The sequence below is a fragment of the Cebidichthys violaceus genome, unplaced genomic scaffold (genome assembly GCF_023349555.1).
Source record: "Cebidichthys violaceus isolate CVI_PGR_0920_01 unplaced genomic scaffold, fCebVio1.0.p SCAF_42, whole genome shotgun sequence".
Lineage (NCBI taxonomy): Eukaryota > Metazoa > Chordata > Actinopteri > Perciformes > Stichaeidae > Cebidichthys > Cebidichthys violaceus.
In genome coordinates, this window is record NW_027176617.1 from 529,493 (window position 1) to 548,317 (window position 18,825).

Here is an 18,825-nt window from a genome sequence, read left to right on the forward strand (position 1 = left end):
CCAGAGAAAACAACATCTGCAAACTTTGCAGGCTCCAAAAATAGCTCTCGCAGAATTCAGATGTACTCTGAACTGCAAACATATTATCCGGTCAAGTAGATCAAATCTCTGAGGCAACAGACATATTGTAGCCAGGTCCTGCTCCCACTGAGTCACACACTAATGTTGAGAATCAGACAGGAGACCGTCCATGACTCACAGCAGTTTGGTCTGGGAGACATGGCTGACATTACTTCTGTTATATTCAGTTACATGGGCTTACATGAAGAGGTGCCTGAGATTTACTGCAATGCACTAAAAATGGCATTTGCCAAAATCCATCCAACAGCATGTACTATATCAGAAATCATAACTGTAGTTGTGATTTATGTTTTATTTTTCTCCGTGAGAAAACTGGCTCACAGTTTAATGTCTTTTACATACGCTGTTGAGTTAAAAGCAACAGAAATGAGTTGTACTGGAGATGAAAAAGTGACAAAAGGGTAATTCTCTAAGAAAAATTGCAGTTCCACATCTGGCCAAAAACTTTTTTTTATGTCTCTTGGGGCTTACAGACGGGAAAAAAAGAGTATAAATGAGCACAGGACACAAGCTTAGTACTTTTACGAGGCATTATGAAACTGTGCCTCAGTTTTAAAAGATTACACGTAAACAACAACAATATAAACCCCTCTAAATCTCCTCTCCAAAGCTGGACCAGAGAGGACTGAGCAGTATTACTATTGGTGGACACTAATCATGTGTTGCTCTTGGCAAACACACGGAGATAAAAAAAACTTTTGCAAAAAGTTCAAATAGAAAAACCTGCAAATCCAGCAGCTTCTTAGCAGCCTTGTGCAAGGTTTCTAAGAATCGGACCACAGCTTGTTTGTGGGAGGAGGGGGACTTGAGTTGCTATGTTGTGATTTTTGGGGATTGAACGAGGCCCTTTTGCAACGTGAATCTTTGAACTTGTGGATGTGAGGGAATTGCAATATTGCGGTTATTGCGACAGCTCTAGGTGCAACACAACGCAAAATGGTCACTTCCAAGAGAAGCTTTTATGAAACACAGATAACCTGTGGGTCATGTTGATAAAGCCTAGACTTGTTGGTTGTCAGCAGATAGGAAGAGAGACATAGTCACACTAAAACACACATTTTAATATGCATTAAAAGCAAAGCATGCATAGCAAACAATGAATAGGGCAACTCAGAGCAGTATTTTGCAAGCCTTTTTCTTTGGTAATCCTGACATCTGTAGTTCCCTCTCTATCAATTTATGGCCATTACCCAGGCAACCGAATACAAACACCAGCAGTCAGCACTAATAATCAAGCTGCAAGACAGTGGCTCGTACTTTGCAACCTTATTGAGCAAATTTCCTCAAAACTCAAATGTACAGATAACCTCCAAAACAAACACCTGCCTTGTGTTCATGCACGACGACAACCTCCATTAGCTGTAAGGTTTTGCAAAAAGTTGATCTTGCACAGTGACTAATGTATCAACAATTCTGTCATGTCCCGCTGTGTAAAGTGCTATATCCACACTAGAAGACATGCGCCATGCACACAAAAGAGGAGTTAACATAGTGGACAAAATAATCAGGCTTTAGCTCTAAAAGTCACATTGTCATTCACAACATGGCTCTTCTCTGGACACAGAATGATAAGCAGTTCATACCAGTTCACTGTTAATGGGTATTAGCAGATGGTGGCCCTCACATGGTTTAGGGTCAATCTAGTTCTTGAAAAAAAGGTCATGGAGTTCAGGTCAGTCTGACCAAACCTGAAATCCAGCAGTGTGTGTGTGTGTGTGTGTGTGTGTGTGTGTGTGTGTGTGTGTGTGTTTCCATGTTGCCAGTGGGCTTCTTTCAGAGACCCAGAAAACCTGGCTTGCCCTCTTCTACAAAGAGTTTGTGCATTTTGTGCAAGAACAGAGGCAGGCTTTAGCAAGTTTTATCGCGCTGAGTTAAATTGAAGTCGTTGGAAGGTATACTGTATGCATTTTGAGAACCATGCACATGAAAACACTTATTTATAATTGTGAATTCAGAACGTGTCTCTAATCTAGTCCACCAACCGTTACTATTGCTGTGTCTCTGGCAGAAAACACCACATTTACAGTAATACAGTCACTTTCAAACACGCTCATTCAAGAGAGGAGTCAGCAGATACAGTTACTGTACAATCACAGAATCAGCTGTTAGGGTCATCAGTTCGGTATCTGAAGGTTGTCGTTTGTTCATGAGCTCACTAAAGTAAGATTCCAAAAATATTCTGAAATTCATGTACAGTAAGTCTGTGTGTGATAAATTAGCTTTGGCAGTTTTGACAGATGTATTTTGTTCAAGTTTGACGTCTCGAAACAACATGAATTTTGCATGCCCTTACTCATAATGTCCCCACACACACACATTCTCTCCCAAAACACCAGTTCTCCTGCTTTAAGTGTAAATGCTATCCATGAAGTGCCTCCTAAAAGGGTTACACTGCTTCTGTACTCTCAACCCCCACCACCACCTACACCACCCTTTCAGCAGCAGTCTACAGTTAGGTAGCGTGTCCTGTCAGGTTGCAAAAGCACTCAGCTATCCATCTCAGGCAGCCGCGCGAGAGGTAGCGTGGGGGCAAGTCGCTAGCTGAGCTAATGGCACGTTATGTAGCATTAAACCGAGCTGACTGGGCGCTCGCTCGCCTCAAAAAAACAAAGCACTGGGGTGAAAGAAGAAGGGGGCGAAAAGCATCTTTTCTCTCAGAAAGATTGTCTGCTGTTTGGTTTTGATGCTAATTGGTGGTGAAAGGTTTGATAGGAGGCGGGGAGTTGTTTTGTATTCAATTTTTTTAGGTTTGTGGTTAACACTACACATCTGACAGGCAGGCGTAATAGCAGCCTATTCTAAATCTGTCTCAGTGTAGGATGTTTTCAAGTGAATTATTGTACACTTTCAGAACACGTTAATGATCAAACAATGTAGTAAATGTGGCAAACTCACTTTTTTTGTTGCACTGCTGTGACATTTATGGGGCACGCCATCAGACAGAAATGAAAAATAAAAATAAATGTAAAAGGAAGCGGGGAAAGACCGAAAATAAACAACTGACAATAAAAGTTAAATCCAGTCAAGTTATCTGTAAGGCCCTTAATCACTATTATGAAACATTAGACCTTCAATTTAGAGGTTCACATTTGAATTAAAACCTCAAGATGAAGAAGAAATATTTAGATACTTTTAAAAAGGGATCTACCTACTATGAAGGTTTGGATGAAGGCATACTTACAGGGAGAAACATCCACATCGACAGTAGCTTTTTTTTTACTGTAGGAGACTATCAGACCATCAAACTGCAGAAATGCTGCACACAGTATACATGTTTATTGCAAAACGTGTTTTTAAAATTACTAGTCATACATTTCCTTTCTGCATGGGTTTACAAATTAGACCTCCATTTACCCCTGAGGTGAGATGTGGGTTTTAAAAGATACTTATTTGTTCTATGAAGATGATGATCTCAAATAACCTGATACTATAACTATGTCTTATTACAATCTGACATCTGGGAAGTTTGAAAGTTCCCGTAAGAACCATTTAGGTTATGGCATGTATAATAAGAGTTATTTTTGGTCTGATGAGGATGCCTAGTAATTTCCCATTAGGTCAACTTTCTTCTCCTACCACAGGTATTTTCCCTGGGTAAGCCCCAGCAGTGGGTGTGTGTACACTAGCGTACACACAGCTGCACCAAGTGTGTGTGTGTGTGGGTGTGTGTGTGTGTGTTGTTTATGTGCTGTGTGTCCATGCAAATATCTGCTTTGAATGTCTGTATAATGTGTGAGTGTGTCTTGTTCTCGCCCGTCTGCTGTGCAGTACCTGCACAAGGGTTTTTACGTCACAATTTTGTGAAAATCAGTGTGCGCAAATGTGGCTCCTTATGCATTACTTGGCACAATGTACACATGCAGGGCCAAGAATGACACGGGAGTCATTTTGCAGCCAAGTTAACTCCCCCACTGTGGCATTTGATAGTAGATGACGGTGTCAGAGACGCAGACCTGGCCAGTGAAACCTCAAATTAACCTCATTTATCTGAGTCGTAGCTTATCACCTGACCCCTGCGACACACTCACTCTCTCTCTCTGGCACAAGCCTGAGCTGCAGCAGACAGAAAAACATGCACACACACGAAAATATCTAAGTGAATGCACAATACAATCGTGGTTACATGCAAACACATATACACGTTATATAGTTATAGTATAGTATAGTTAAAGCAGTTTGGTCCATCCGTAAGCAATGAGTCAAATCTAACAAACAAGAGTTGTAACTGGACCCAAAGTAAGAGAGTGAAGATGATTTGATTAACTATTACAGTAATATTAGGTGCATTAATGGTGGCATTTCTTCAAAATAAGCCCTGTAATTTACTTTTAAAAGTGTAAGAGCATGATGATATTGAATTATTGTTATTTTATCTCTGCAGTACCATGCACAACACCAGACAGAAATGAATCCCATTAGTTATGTACTGTCATCTTTGTCTTGCACTGTGCTTTGGAACATGTCTGTGTAACTTATTGCTGCAATTAAGTTGCCTCTCCTTAGCCAGCAAAGTACACAATCCTGTTACATTCAAAGGGACACTTCTGTGCTCATCAAGCAGCCGTAGCGGGCAACTGGAAAAACTATGTGAAAGTATAATATTATAAAAAAAAAAGAGAGACACTCGCTCTCTAAAGAGGCCTTAATGCTGTAATTGATGATGGGCTCAGGGGCAGGCAGGGAACATCCCGGCCCACTAGGTCGTATCTCTGTCAGCAGTGTTTTAGCACACCTCCCAGACTGTCACGGGCAAATGTTCCCGTCCTAATGTCATGAGCTTACTGCATAGCGAAAGGAAGGGCCAGAAATAATAGCCAGTCAGTCAGGCAGACAGATGAGGCTGATCCACGGCCATCCAGCCAGTAAAAAAGATGAACTGGCCAAGCCACAATACCAGCCAGACAGACGGACAGAGAAAGCCAGCAATCCAGTCCGCATCCAGCAACTTGCTCTACTGAAACCACACCACAGCTTTGTCGGAGAGGAAATAGCTTTGGCCTTTACAGACACTGTTTTAAAAACTGCCTGTGGTTTAGTTGCACAGGCTTGTCTCAACCTGCCATTCCATGCATGATGATCCTGACCATATGGCGACTCGAGTCTAAATCCTAAACCTGAAGCGTTGTCAGAAAGAGGGGTCGACGGTGATAACAACTGGACTGGATTTCGGGACTTCACATGCCACATCAGGAGCCATCATGCACTGTGCTGACCCTCCCCCCTGTGCTGCCATGTGCTGCGTCTCCACATCAGCATCCTAAGAAGTCAACGGTAGTAATGGAAAGCAAAGCTTGTGCCAAGAGCAACATCGGTGAAGGGTGGGTTTCGTTATTCAAGGGATTGTTTCTATCACTGGCTATTTTCCTGTTATTGAATTCCTCTCTCTCAATGCATATCCTCCTGGCTCACACTCGAGTCATTGTTGATACACACACACACACACACACACACACACACACACACACACACACACACACACACACACACACACACACTTGAGTCATTGTTGACACACACACACACACACACACACACACACACACACACACACACACACACACACACCCATCGTGTGGCTGAGGGTCGGGGGGGGGGCTTCAGTTCCAACATTTGAAGTAGAAGCACCAGTACACCTTAGCGTTACATTCACAGATAATTCCTGTGAATGTAATGCTAATGTTCAGGGCAATGGAAATCCTCACATTTGTGCTCCAATATACATATACTACCCCAATTCCTAGCATTCTTCCTTCATCTGTCTCCTTCATCACTATCTATCTGGCTGTGTCCCAGGTTGTCAGCTTATCCTTGTCCCGGGCCCCGGAGCTCTATGGGGAAGAAGACGAGTCTGCAGGAGCTGTCTGACTGCCAGTCAGTGTCAACTCCCTGCTGTAATCCTCCACTGCCTCTGATAAGGATGAGGCAGAGGAGACTAGGCTAGCAGAGGAGAAGAGAGGAGAAGAGGAGAGGAGACTGAAAGAGTGTGTTTGTCATTGAGTGAGCCACAGTTGAAGGAGCTCATAGCCATCGCTCTATTATGCGCCACATAATGCCATTAAACAGCTGTTATCAGTTAGGTTCTCCATCATTTAACTTGGCCCTCAAAAGGCCAATGCTTGAAGCCCTTTCCTCTCAGCCAGGCATTGCTTGGAATGTAATCAAATATGAAACAAGGCAAGAGAGATCACAGGAGCAGCGTACTGAAGTAACTATTGCATGATGACTTACATCTATCACATTTCATGTATAGTTCAGGCACAGAAATTATTTTCTAGAGACAGTGTGTGAACCAGCTCTGAGGATTTTTTTTAACTGATTTGATGAGTTGCTTAAGCCTTTTTTCCACTGGACAGAAAACCCACCGACACCCACTAGCATCTGGCTTTTGTCTTCAGTGGGGAAGGTTACAATCTGCATTCATTCTCAGGATGAATGACTCTGGTATTTATCGGCTCCAGTGGTGGAAACATGACTCCCAAGTGGATAAGAACTGATGTTACGCACGTTGAAGTGAATATATAATGAATAAAATCAACAGGGATTTTGACAATTATTGTCATAACTATTGATAACTATAATTGTTATCGTACAAAATATACAACTAATATGCACTCCTCAAAGACAACAGTTGTTTTACCTCGCTTTAACTCGCCAAAACACACTTCATTCAACCTCAACAGCGATAAAAAAAACGTTGTTATTAGTGTTTTCACTAACACAATAATCATCAACTCTGGTTTGAGAGTTTGAAAGACGGAATAAGTTACAGATATAAAAAAAAGATGTAACCACCGTAACATATTTTACTGTTTACTAACCTTGTTTTCCGGCGCATCCGTGGCGAACGTGATGCACCAGAAAAGAAAATTGTAAGGAACTCGTCTACTGACGATGGGAAAAGAAACTATCGGTTTTTTTCAACGGGTTTTCACGTTAAAAGAAAACAACCACACAAGCGCTGTTTTTGTTAAAAAGGGGTATCAGATTCAAATTGATTTGTGAATTCATACAGCCTTTAAGCTTGTTTCTTGCCCACAAGGGCACTCTGTCATCTTTTAGTCACTATACACTTTGGAGTTCAGTCCAGTTTAGCCTTTTACAGCAACCTTCTTGGCATATAGAGAACTGTATATCATGTCAGCTGGACCATTACAGAGCCAAAGCCAACACAAGGTCACTAAGACTGCAAATTTATACATTCACTCTAATGTTCACACACACACACACACACAGTATAGATCCGCAAGTAATGTAAGTGATCGCCTTTGAATGTTATAATGAATGTTTTTATTGAATTATACATTTAAAAAATGAGCAATGTGCCTTCAACAAGTGCATTAGTGAAGTTTAATGAATCACAAGACCATAAAAATGTGGTCTCATTGACCGTTACATTTGACATGGGTTCACCCTTACCAATGACATGTTTTCACTCAGATTAATTGCAGATTCAAGTGCCTATAATGTGGCATCTCAACTGAGCTGCTATTGCTGTCCTGTACAGGCAGCGGTCTAAGAAACACAAGATCGTGCACTAAGCACTAAAAAGGGGACACACGATCACACTCGGTGGAATGTTCTTTCACACAAAATACACAAAAACTCTCATTGATCCCCTTTAAAAGCAGTATTCTGTGTGTGTGAGGGTGTCCTTTCTCTTGTGTGCATGCATGTGTACTCATGAATAGGGGAGGATGAAAGGAAAAACTGAAAAGGTCTAAGCGCACGGCATGGTTCAACCAGACAGCTCAATCTCTTGATCTGCCCACCCCCCCTCCACACACCAACCCCTCTTTACTATTTCAAAATCATTTCTGTCACACAGTCTTTTTTTTGTACCACTTATGTCCCATACTACCTACATTCCTGTTGTTTTCATGCTCATGTAGCAGCTTGAGTAAAAGGAGACAATCAGGGATCCAGTCTTGTGTGAATGCAGCAAAAATAGGGGTCGACATCATTTTCATTATCTTGCATCAAACATAAAGTTTAAGTGTGTGAAAATGCATGGACCAGCAATGTGAAGGAGAGAAGGGAGGAAGGAAACAGGAGAACACTATCTGAACAATCTGCTGAACGTTATGGCTTGCTGGAACACATTTTCTTTAGACCTATAATTTTTGTGCAATTTGTCTGTGTGCTTTGTCTCCTTTCAGTGTTACGTTACGAGTTGTAACAACTGAATATGCTTCTATGCATGATTACTTTATTATAAAAGAGTGTCTATGTTTGTTTTGGCTCGCGGCAGCACATTTGCACTATTTGTACATGAGAGTTTAGTCAGGCTTGTAGTGGCACATAAGAGCTGATAGCTTCTTAATGAAGTGGTGTAGTTCAACAGATCATCATGTGATGGAGCATGATGTACATACTAATCTGTAGGATCGGACTGCCCCGACACCACTGGAAGCTTTTGCACACTTCAGAGCGGAGCAGGGTTTGTTCCTGCAAATGTTGAGAGTACCGGTATTCTACCTAATTTATCTACAGACCAACATAAACACCTGTCACAGCCATCGGTTGATCCATTTGCCCGGCCTACGTCATTCACTCATTAGCAGGATGGCGCACAGAGCCATTTCTGTCACTTATTAATTCAGCAGTGAAATCTCCACCAAATCGTTACCTGGAAATCTCTCTGTCTCCCAAACCACACACACACACACACACACACACACACACACACACACACACACACACACACACACACAACTTTCCTCTTTTCCCAAATTCCAGATACATAGAAAAAACTTGAGCATAATCTAGCAGATGTGTGGTTTCATGCGTCTTCGAGTGTGCGGGTTTGTGTGCACATACGGCTCGGACAAATGAGCCAAGCTCAGTTAAATGGCTTGTGATTAGGACACATTGGCTTCTAATTGCCTCTCATTACCATTTGAAAGTGAGTGGCGGCTGGAATCAAAGGCTACGGTGGCAGTGGTGAAGTGCATGCATGTGTGTGTGTGTGTGTGTGTGTGTGTGTGTGTGTGTGTGTGTGTGTGTGTGTGTGTGTGTGTGTGTGTGTGTGTGTAGGTGCGTGCGTGTGTGTGGTAGGTGGGTGGGTGGAACAGCACATCTGATTCAGTGGCATGACCGTACATAGAGCACTATAGTTTGGTTTCTGAAAGCCAACCTGAAAAATGTTGCACTTGCTTCTCTTACAGACCTACTAGACCCTCTGTTTACCTACCTTGTACAATGAAAGCATGTCTATCTTCACCCTCCACCTTTTGCATTAACATCTCTCCTGTGGTCATGTACTCACCACCCTTAAGACTTCAAGGTGTTAGTTGTCAATCCAAATCCTAAAAGAACTGTTGTTGAAGTTGAACTTCTGTTCCATCCATTCCCTGAATTTCCTTTCCACTCAGCTCCGCCCACATCTGCAAGGCATTAACTGTCACAGCACCAAAACTGAACTGCCCTATTCAAATTCACAGTGCAGCCGACTATGGCCCACACACCATCCCCACTCTCTGCCTAAATACTGATTTTAACATGGCGTAACGAGGTTGGGCCGGTGTAAAGATTTTCAAACCAGATTGATATTAAACCAAACACCGACCGGACCGGCATACCCAATTTTCCCATTAGGTGTCGCACTTGACCAAGTAGCCGCTCCACCAAAACTGTAGTTGGTCCACCTTAAAGGTTAGCCCGCCTTAAGTGAGCCTGAGCCAAAGTTGTCGCTAGCTTTGGGGCTAACGCCCTTTGTTTTAATCAGCAGGTGGCAAGCAAGACACTTGGCAAGGGTCTTGAGGAGACAAATAGCCTAAATTGTACACAAGCTGCATTGCTCCATTCACAGTTGTAATGTAAATGCTACCTTCATACTCACAATCACACAAACGCTCGTTCACTCTCTATCTCTCAAATCCTTGCTAACGTTACGCACACCACCGGGCCACCAGGCTTGCAATCAATGGCGGAAACCCTTGTCCCGGCACACCAAAAAACACATGAACTTTCTAGGCAGTGGCAAGGCAGTTGGATAAATTGCATACGGCCTCTCAGACACTGCTGGTTCTGTCCGTTTATAAACAAACATAATTTATGTTATCACGTCGTTATTTTGCTTATTACTTGTGCAGTACAAGTGTGGTGTAGTGTTGTGACTCCGTTGGCCCAGGTTGCTGATCTAGTTACTTTTCAATTTTCCAGAAGGTGTCATAATGACAAATGACAGTTCAGCCAGTTTGCATTAAATCGCACCGGTTTAAGCTTGTACACTGCAAATCCAATGGCGTCTCATTTGTCATCCTAAAACAATTTTGTCCTATTGGCATGACCAATTATGTACACATTTGGTTGATTAATAAGCAGTTCTCAATTAAAGAAGTTTAATCATGTGTAAGTTGCTAGAAGTGGAAGGTATTGAACAGACATTGCAGGTAAAACAAATGAGATAGATCGTGAATATTTTGCAGATACAGATAATATAAACATTTGGGAAATAAAAGCAAATACGACTATTAAAACCTCATTATGTTTAAGTCTCATTAAGAACCAAGATCTCAAAGACCACCTCATCATGGTGTTCCACAGGGATTAATGCTGGGTCCCCTTCATTTTATCATCCATCTCCTCACTATCATCAGACATCCTGTTAGAGCGTTGATGCTCAGCTATACATTTCCATCTAACCACTTAGTTACTACCTCTGTCCCTTCTCCAAGCTGCTGCCTCTAAAACAAAAAAGCGGATGAGCCAACGTCTCAAAACTGAAAAACGGACTTAATAAACCAATATAATAACTACTGATCAATGCAGATGCTGCACACGGGCACTAGGTATTTTTAAGGCATCATTTTGGCAAGATGACATGTGTTGTGGGGTGTACAGTGCATACAGGCAGTAACAAACTTTTTAATGCAGCAGTCTGATGCAGTGATTCGTAAAGTGGGGATCGGGGACCCCAAAAGGGTCTGTGGAAAGTTTTGAGATTCATTACTTTGTTTGTTTGTTGTTGTTTTTTACAAAAACAATGTGATTGTGATTATAAAGATCAAGCAGCTGACAGTGAATTTATCAATTTTGTTTGAAACATTTCTTAAAACGTAAACATTTTGGTTTTATATAGACACTTTTACGTGTGGATTGTTTGTTATACCGAAATCTTAATATATTGCATATAGTCTATCATTTCTATACATTCAAATATATCATATACTGCCATACGGTAACTGTGAGTACAGCTTTTGATGAGATATTTGCATAGTACAGTAGCACCATAGGGTTCATTTACTGCTCAGGGAAAGGCAACTCAATATAGACAATGGAAGTTTTTTTGCAATTGGCACTTCAATGTGCAATTGGTCATGCAACTTGAACATAAATTTTGCAACTGGCAATTCAATATGCAAAGTGGCAATGCAATCTCAATCAATTGCATTTCATAATAATGTTAAAACATTAGAAGAGACAATAAAGTAAAACTTGGCGACTTTTTTTGTTTTGTTCAAATAGCAAATAATTACACAGACATCATCAGATACTGGGGAACGCTTAAAAATGTGAATGCAGCTTTTCATTATCATCAGTTCATTCGTCCATCTGCTTGGTCTCATTCGGCTGCCATATCAAATTCATACTGTGAGTGAAAGCATAGGCTACCAGTTGGGAAGCATAGCCTACCCTGAGTGCAACTCCGAGGTGTAAACAGAGTAAAAATAGCCTGCTATCACAGGCTTCCCTACAGTCCCGTTATATAATGGTCCAAGCTAGGATGAATGACATCACGCGTAGTCCAGCAATCACAAACCCTATGTCCTTTACAACCAGCTGACAATGTAAAACACTCCGTAGTAGCCACCATATTATATACGCAACAATATTTAACAAACGTGCAAAATAAATGCGACCACATTCTCGCAAACACAGGACTAATGTGGACTGTGGTTAGTTGTTCTTCGCCTCTTTTCGCGAAGAGAAAAACACTTCCGCGATGGTGAAACGTAGATAAAAAAACGCATTGCTTGCCTTTGACAGTGCGTGTCAGTAGGAAAAGAGTTCAAAAGAAGACATTTGTGGCTTAAAGCAGCGGTGTTTAGCGGTGAATGTCAATGTTAAGCGCTAAGAAATAGTCTGGAAAGAGCAAATGTTTGAGCCGAGGTCGAGTGGCGCAGTTACTGAAAGTACAGCGGCTGCCCGACACCAGCTCGCCCCGGCGGACGCGCTCCGCGCTCGGTCAGAATCCAGTCAAACCCCCGCTCTCTTTCGCCCCACTTACACTACTTTGCGTTCACCTTCCGAGATGACAAGTGCATACACCCAAACCCCGCACGCACCCGCACTGTTTGGTCACTTAACAAAATAGGTCAGAGGGCGAAGTAAACATTTTCCCGAGGCTTTTGGCGTAAACCAGAGCGTCAACGCCACCCTGCCCAGTTCTTCCAGCCATTTTCTCTTCACAGCTTCCAAAAAAGAGAGAGAAAAGTGGCCGCTTTGAAAGGAGTACTGAATGAACAGTTTTGTACGACTTACTGTAGGGTGAAACGGGCTGCTGAGTTTGTGTCTCTCTCCTTGTTGCCAGGGCTCCCCTGCTCTGCTCCGGCGCTGACGGTGGGAAGCGTCTCCCCTCCTGATGATGTTTGCAGCGCCCAGCTATCAGCTCTCTGCCCCCACCTTCAGAGAGAGAGAGAGAGAGAGAGAGAGAGAGAGAGAGAGAGAGGGAAGGAGTGTGAGAGAGAGAGAGAGGGAAGGAGTGTGTGTGAGAGAGAGAGAGAGAGAGAGAGAGAGAGAGAGAGAGAGAGAGAGAGAAGTTCAAAAAAATAGAGCAGTTTGTAACCTACTCATGCAAGAACATGACACGGCTCGGAGCAGAGCAAACAGAGACTGAATTACACATTCTCTGTCAGAAGCTACTAGTGCGTGAGAATGCACAGGCTTGCATATGCCATTTTTAGTTCAAGTGTGTTTGGATATTTTTGATAGCATATGGCTGCTGTATTCGTTGTTGCAAATTCACGAGGTGTGTGAGTGTTTTTTATTTATTTTTTATTTTATTTTAAACATCCAGCATGATATAGAGCTTTCTTAACAAACTAAAACATATGATCAGTTTATAGAATGTGAATGTATTGTTATAAATTAATCTACCCAACAATATATCAATTAGAAGAATTAGCTCCACCCCTACCTGTTACAACACTAAAATGCTGCATGTTGATGCGTTACTAATGATAATCTAATGATGTAATACATAATAATATAACACTGACAGGGGTCATTCTGCTGCACATTCAATACTTTTGATACCGTAAGTAGCTTTTTCCTGAAAATACTTTTGTAGTTTTCATTACGCTGAAGTGAGCTGTAAAATGCACTTTTACAGTATTTTTATATTCTAGTATTATTAGTATAGATTGTAATATCTCTTCCACCACAGCATAAGACAGAATAAACTTTATTGATCCTGTGCGTAAAAATGAAATAGTAACAACAATAGCGTGTAGATAAGTAACCTTAACCAACTATACTATTATGAGCATCTATTATATACAATATCAGGTATGGAAAACAAAAATCAAAGTTCAAAGAATTTTTTTTCCATGAAAAACAGAGCTCAATAACTCAATTGACAAACTGAATATGGTGAGTATTCAATTTGTATTTGACAATGTAATTTTTGAAACACTGGTGGCTATTGTTGATGCCATGAGCTCCGTCCTATGTTTGATGCTGGGGATAGCAAACCATCTTTACATTTTATGTCACAGAGAGCTGCTGTCAACAGGCCAGGAGGTCAAGGCAAGCATTTGACGCAGAGAGCTGGAGATCTCTGGGAGAATCAGCTCAGCTGAGAGCGATGACTGAGAGTCAGCTGACAGTGACAAGGTGGAACATCTCAACTGCTGATAGCACATATACACATATACACACACACACACACACACACACACACACACACACACACACAACCAGAAACATACACACAATCGTGTAGTAATTATAAAAAACATGTGATGAAAGACGCTTACTCATGACTGGATTCAGTTATTGCTAATTCACTTTAAGCTAAAGTGAATTCTATGAATTCTAAATTCATTTGGCTCTCCGTGGCTCAGTCACACATTTGACAGTTAAAAAGAACTGGGAGGTTTAACAGACATGACGTGCTATTACTCTATGAATCAAAATCAACCACAAAATTGGCTAAGACACTGCTGCTGAAAAGCATTGAAATCTTTTTTTCTTTTTTTTTTTAAATCAACTTGACCTCTGTGACTTCTCCCAGATTTCCAATATGGCAACAAGCTCCTTCACCTCCCGGTCACAGGAGAGTGCAACCTGACACTGACCCGTGGCATAGAAGGGTGCACGATGCTGCAGAGTGACAGACGATCTGGGATGTATCCCACTCCCTGCCAGTCACTCAATAAGTGGCCTATTGTCCAGCGCTCTATTGTGCCCCTGTCACATGGATGCCAAACAAAGAGACGGAGAGGTAGGCCGCCCTGTGTGCCAGGATGCTAGCATTACATTCATGGCCTGGATGCATAGAAATTAAGAGACACCGTCTGGTGGTGAAAATACCTTGATATTTGAATGGAGACCGGAACAAAGAGTTTCAGTTCACAAACATGTATTATGCAAGCTGTATACATGCTGTTTGATACTTAAAGTCCCTGTAGTGCTTCCTGCGGTGTCTCGTTCACACTGTATACAGTATGAGTTGCCACACACGAAATATGTGTCATTTCAGACCTCAAGATGAAACAGTGAGCTGACAACATGTTTCTGAATGAATCACCAAGTCATCCTGATTGATGATTTAATCATGGGGTTGCTTAGGGTCTTGCTAGCTCACAGAAGTGCATGTATATACTCAATTGCAAACACACAAGCATGTACTCGTTCCGTCTTTACTCTCTCTCTCTCTCTCTCTCTCTCTCTCTCTCTCTCTCTCTCTCTCTCTCTCTCTCTCTCTCTTACTTTCGTCTCTGCATGTACACACAGGAATACACCTCCTCACTCTTACAGTGGGTTGATGAATTACTTTTTTTTAAAGCAGTTGCAAAGGACCAACAGACATGCACAGTTTAGGCAAAGTCAGTGGGGTCGTTTCCTGTCTTCCAAATCCTTCATTCAAATGACTTGCACCATTCAGAGATGAGAATACATAGTTGTGATTGTGTATGTAGTGTGGTGTAGTGTGGTGTAGGGCCATGGCGTGCTTGAGGAATTAAAAAGAATTGCTCCCAAAGGAGGAGCAGATTCTTCCAGTGTTGGGTTACTCCCTAGAGATGATTCTGTGTTCTTTGTTTGAGGTGTGAACACACTCAGGGACGATAAAGTGCACCAGGTGTGGCATGTATGGCAAGAGCCCTGAGAAATTGAAGACTGGCTGTTTAAACCTGCATACCTGTATGGCTATCTGGTGTGATTAAATGACTCATATTTTTAAATGGCATTGCAGTTTTTAACCCTCAGCGATTAAAAAGCTCTATTTTTGGGGAAAGGGGGGCAGCTATCCAAATATGAGGCATGTCAGTTAAGTGGATGTCTCTGTGTGTATGCACAAACAAGGGATTTGACACCTCACCTGGGATATGAATAAATAACACTTAAAACACACACTGAGGAAGATAAATAATTAAAAATCACTCGCCTTTGGACACAGCTTTTAAGGGATTTTCAAAGATTTTAATGGCCATGGACATCTCTGCAGAGCAACGAAGTGGCACAGCGTCTGAAGTGCTTGCCACTTATCATGGTGCATTCAGCTATTGAGCACCTCAGCTTTTCATGCACTCAGATAGCATTTTCTTTATTTGTATGTGAAAGTTTACCATTTACCTGTTCAGCCGGTGTGAAAATCTAAGCAGGAGAAAGAGTAGGCCGATGCATCGACATGTCAGCACTTCAAATTCTATGTTAAATCCAATAAAGACTTTCTTAGCAGAAGAGGAACGGTCATCCTGTGTGCTTTGAAAGAAGCTGTCACTTCAGATTTCAAGGCTGTGGTGTCTGCTGAAGCCCTCTCTCTGTGCACAGGGGATGGTGTGTTTTACAGCTGCTCACTGCTCCCCCTTTTGCTCAAATGTGGAAGTGTTTACAAGTTACAGGTACTAGAGAGAATCATATCAAACACTGTGCAAGGAGAATAAATGTGTTTTGTATTTTATACCATATAGTAATATCCCCTTAGGAAAAATATATGAATATCCACTGCTCCACTTTTAAATGGACGATGATCACCTTTGAAATGCTGTCATATTTTAAGTAATAGATTATAACAGTGGTTCCCAACCTTTTTTTTATCAAGATGCTCAGTGGGTTGAGCGGGTCCTCCTTTAACCAGAAGAATGGTGGTTCAATCCCCAGCTCCTACTGTCCGTATGGTAGGAAATGTACTTTTGACTTCTGGTGACTAGTAATTCTTTTGATCACCAATGTTGAATGCACTTATTGTAAGTCGCTTTGGATAAACGCGTCTGCTAAATGACTGTAATGTAATGTAATGTAATGTATGCCGAAGTGTCCTTGAGCGAGACACTGAACCCCAAGTTGCTCCCCAGGCATTTTACAGCAACTCACTGCTCCTTAGGATGGGTTAAATGCAGAGGTCAAATTCCATGTATGTACCTGTATGTATATGACGCATGTAGTACAGTTTAAAGTTTAAGATAAGACATACCTGTGCAGCCCTGTCAGATGAACTCAAGTACCCGTCAGGTCAGTTTTCAGCTGATTATCCACTATTTCAATGTTTATCCATTAATTTGAGATATTTTAACCAATATCCAACACTTTTAAAGGTGCAGTATATGGGATCCAGAGCAAAAATATTGCAGCAAACAACTGCATTCAAAGAAATAGTGGAATAATGTCTACCTGATCAGAGAGTGAAGTCTCTCTCTCTCTGTAATCTACTTTGGTTTGTTGACATAGCCCGGACGGCCTGCATGCGAGCGCGTCCCATTGGCTAGATCTTGCTGCCACTCTGCGTCCATACGGCGGTTTCAGCTAATAACGCCATCCCGACCCACGCCCACCCTCCGAATGTCCCTCAGATAAACACTGTTAGCTCTGTCAGCACTCTTGCCGTAGTTTGTACTGTTAGCTTTATTAGCACCGTTAGTCGAGACCCACTGGGTCAGTCATTGCCACAATTAGAGCCATTGAGATAGATATGCTCCCAATCTGGTACATGGCCCCTTTAACTATTTCAACTGTTTATCCATAATTATAACTATTTGAACCGTTTGTGTTGGGTGTTAGTTGACTTTAATATGAAGATTCTTTTGATATTAAGATTAAAATTTCTATTATTTTTCAAATTGGTTGAGCTACTCGACAATCCCCAAAGACAGTATACCCCCAAACAACCCCTTCTGTAGGTTGTAGTTGGGGATCACTTGATTATAAAATCTATATGTTTGACTTCCCAACCAGTGCAAACATTTTTCTATGAATTTGTATATACTGTGTAATCTAGTCTAGACTCCAAAGTTCTACTTAATTCGTTTTGGTTTTGGTTTTCATACACAATAAAAAAAGAACAACCAATAAACTAGACTTGACTTCTTACACCCAATCGATTCCAATTCCTTTCCCCTACTTTTTCATACTGTATGCAAAACTAGCTTCTGCAGTATTTTAATCAGTATGTAACAACCACCATTTTCACAGTGTCTCTCTAACAACCAAATTACACAGGCTTAAAGTTGCCCTTGCAAGTGTAATCCTACAGTGAATGCCTGCTATCGGCTAACCTGTTCTCACACACCTTCTCCACTCTGTGACAAGGGAGAACGAGCAGGGAGGATTAGAATGCAAAGAGAGTTCCCTAATCTGTGTATTAGCAGCAGCCAATTCAATCAGGCTGTCTCGGGCAGGCAGATTTTGGGAAGTAATCTGAAGTGTCTTAATGTGATCCGTGTAACACAGCCCAGACCTAATTGTAAAGAAGGAACATATACTTCGAAGTCCAGCCAGAACACACACACCAGCATGCACACAGTGTTTCAGCTCTTCACATGCATGCACACTGAGAAATATGATATCGGAATGTTGCTATGTTGCAGCAGATCAGCATTACATTTAGCCTCTGATGAAACAAAGATATGTGGAAAGAAGAGAGCGGTATGTGTTCCCCTTTGTATGAAAAAAATATTTGTTCTTAATTCTGGACCAAGAACTTATTTTTAGACTGCTGCCTTTGTAGATGAGACTGCAATATTTCAGGGACACAGAATGTTTTACTACTTATTATAGAGACTCTGTACTATTGGTTTACCCTTTCCACTTCCTGTTTAAACTGCAAATCATTTTGGTGGAAATATTTAATTCCACTTTCACCCTTATTGTAATTCTCTCTGCATACGGTGTCAGCTTTTCTTTAAATGTGATGTCTGTGTTCAACCCTCTATCCCCCCAAATAAAAACACCAGCACCTCATGTATCATGAATGAGGATGTCTCCTCAGCCATCTTTTCTGGTTTAATAAGGCTAGAAGATTCTCCTCCTACTAAGCAGGGACGTTAATTATTGACCAGGCAAGGGAGACTTTCGTAAACACACAAACACCCGAGTGTACACGGACACACACATGCACACAAACAGTGGTGAGTGATGTCAGGACAGGCCTTTACATTACACAGTCACCAACGCTGGGGTCAGCGAGGAGTCAGCTGGATAATAGATGAGCTTGAAAGAGACAGATGACAAATCTGAAGCACTCAACTTACCACCTGTCTGTCTGCCCGGGTGCCTGATTTTCCTTTTTGTGTATGACAATGT

General features: G+C 41.7%; 1 protein-coding gene across 2 annotated transcripts in view; it reads right to left on the reverse strand.

Moving 5' to 3' along the window:
- Positions 1 to 12,676, reverse strand: part of atxn1a (ataxin 1a) — an 84,499-nt gene extending 71,823 nt beyond the window's left edge. For both annotated transcript variants that reach the window (XR_011104955.1, XM_068728454.1), the window contains exon 1: positions 12,565 to 12,676. The gene's annotated coding sequence lies outside the window, so the exon portion shown is untranslated. The remainder of the gene's footprint in view (positions 1 to 12,564) is intronic.
- Positions 12,677 to 18,825: the final 6,149 nt, after the last annotated feature.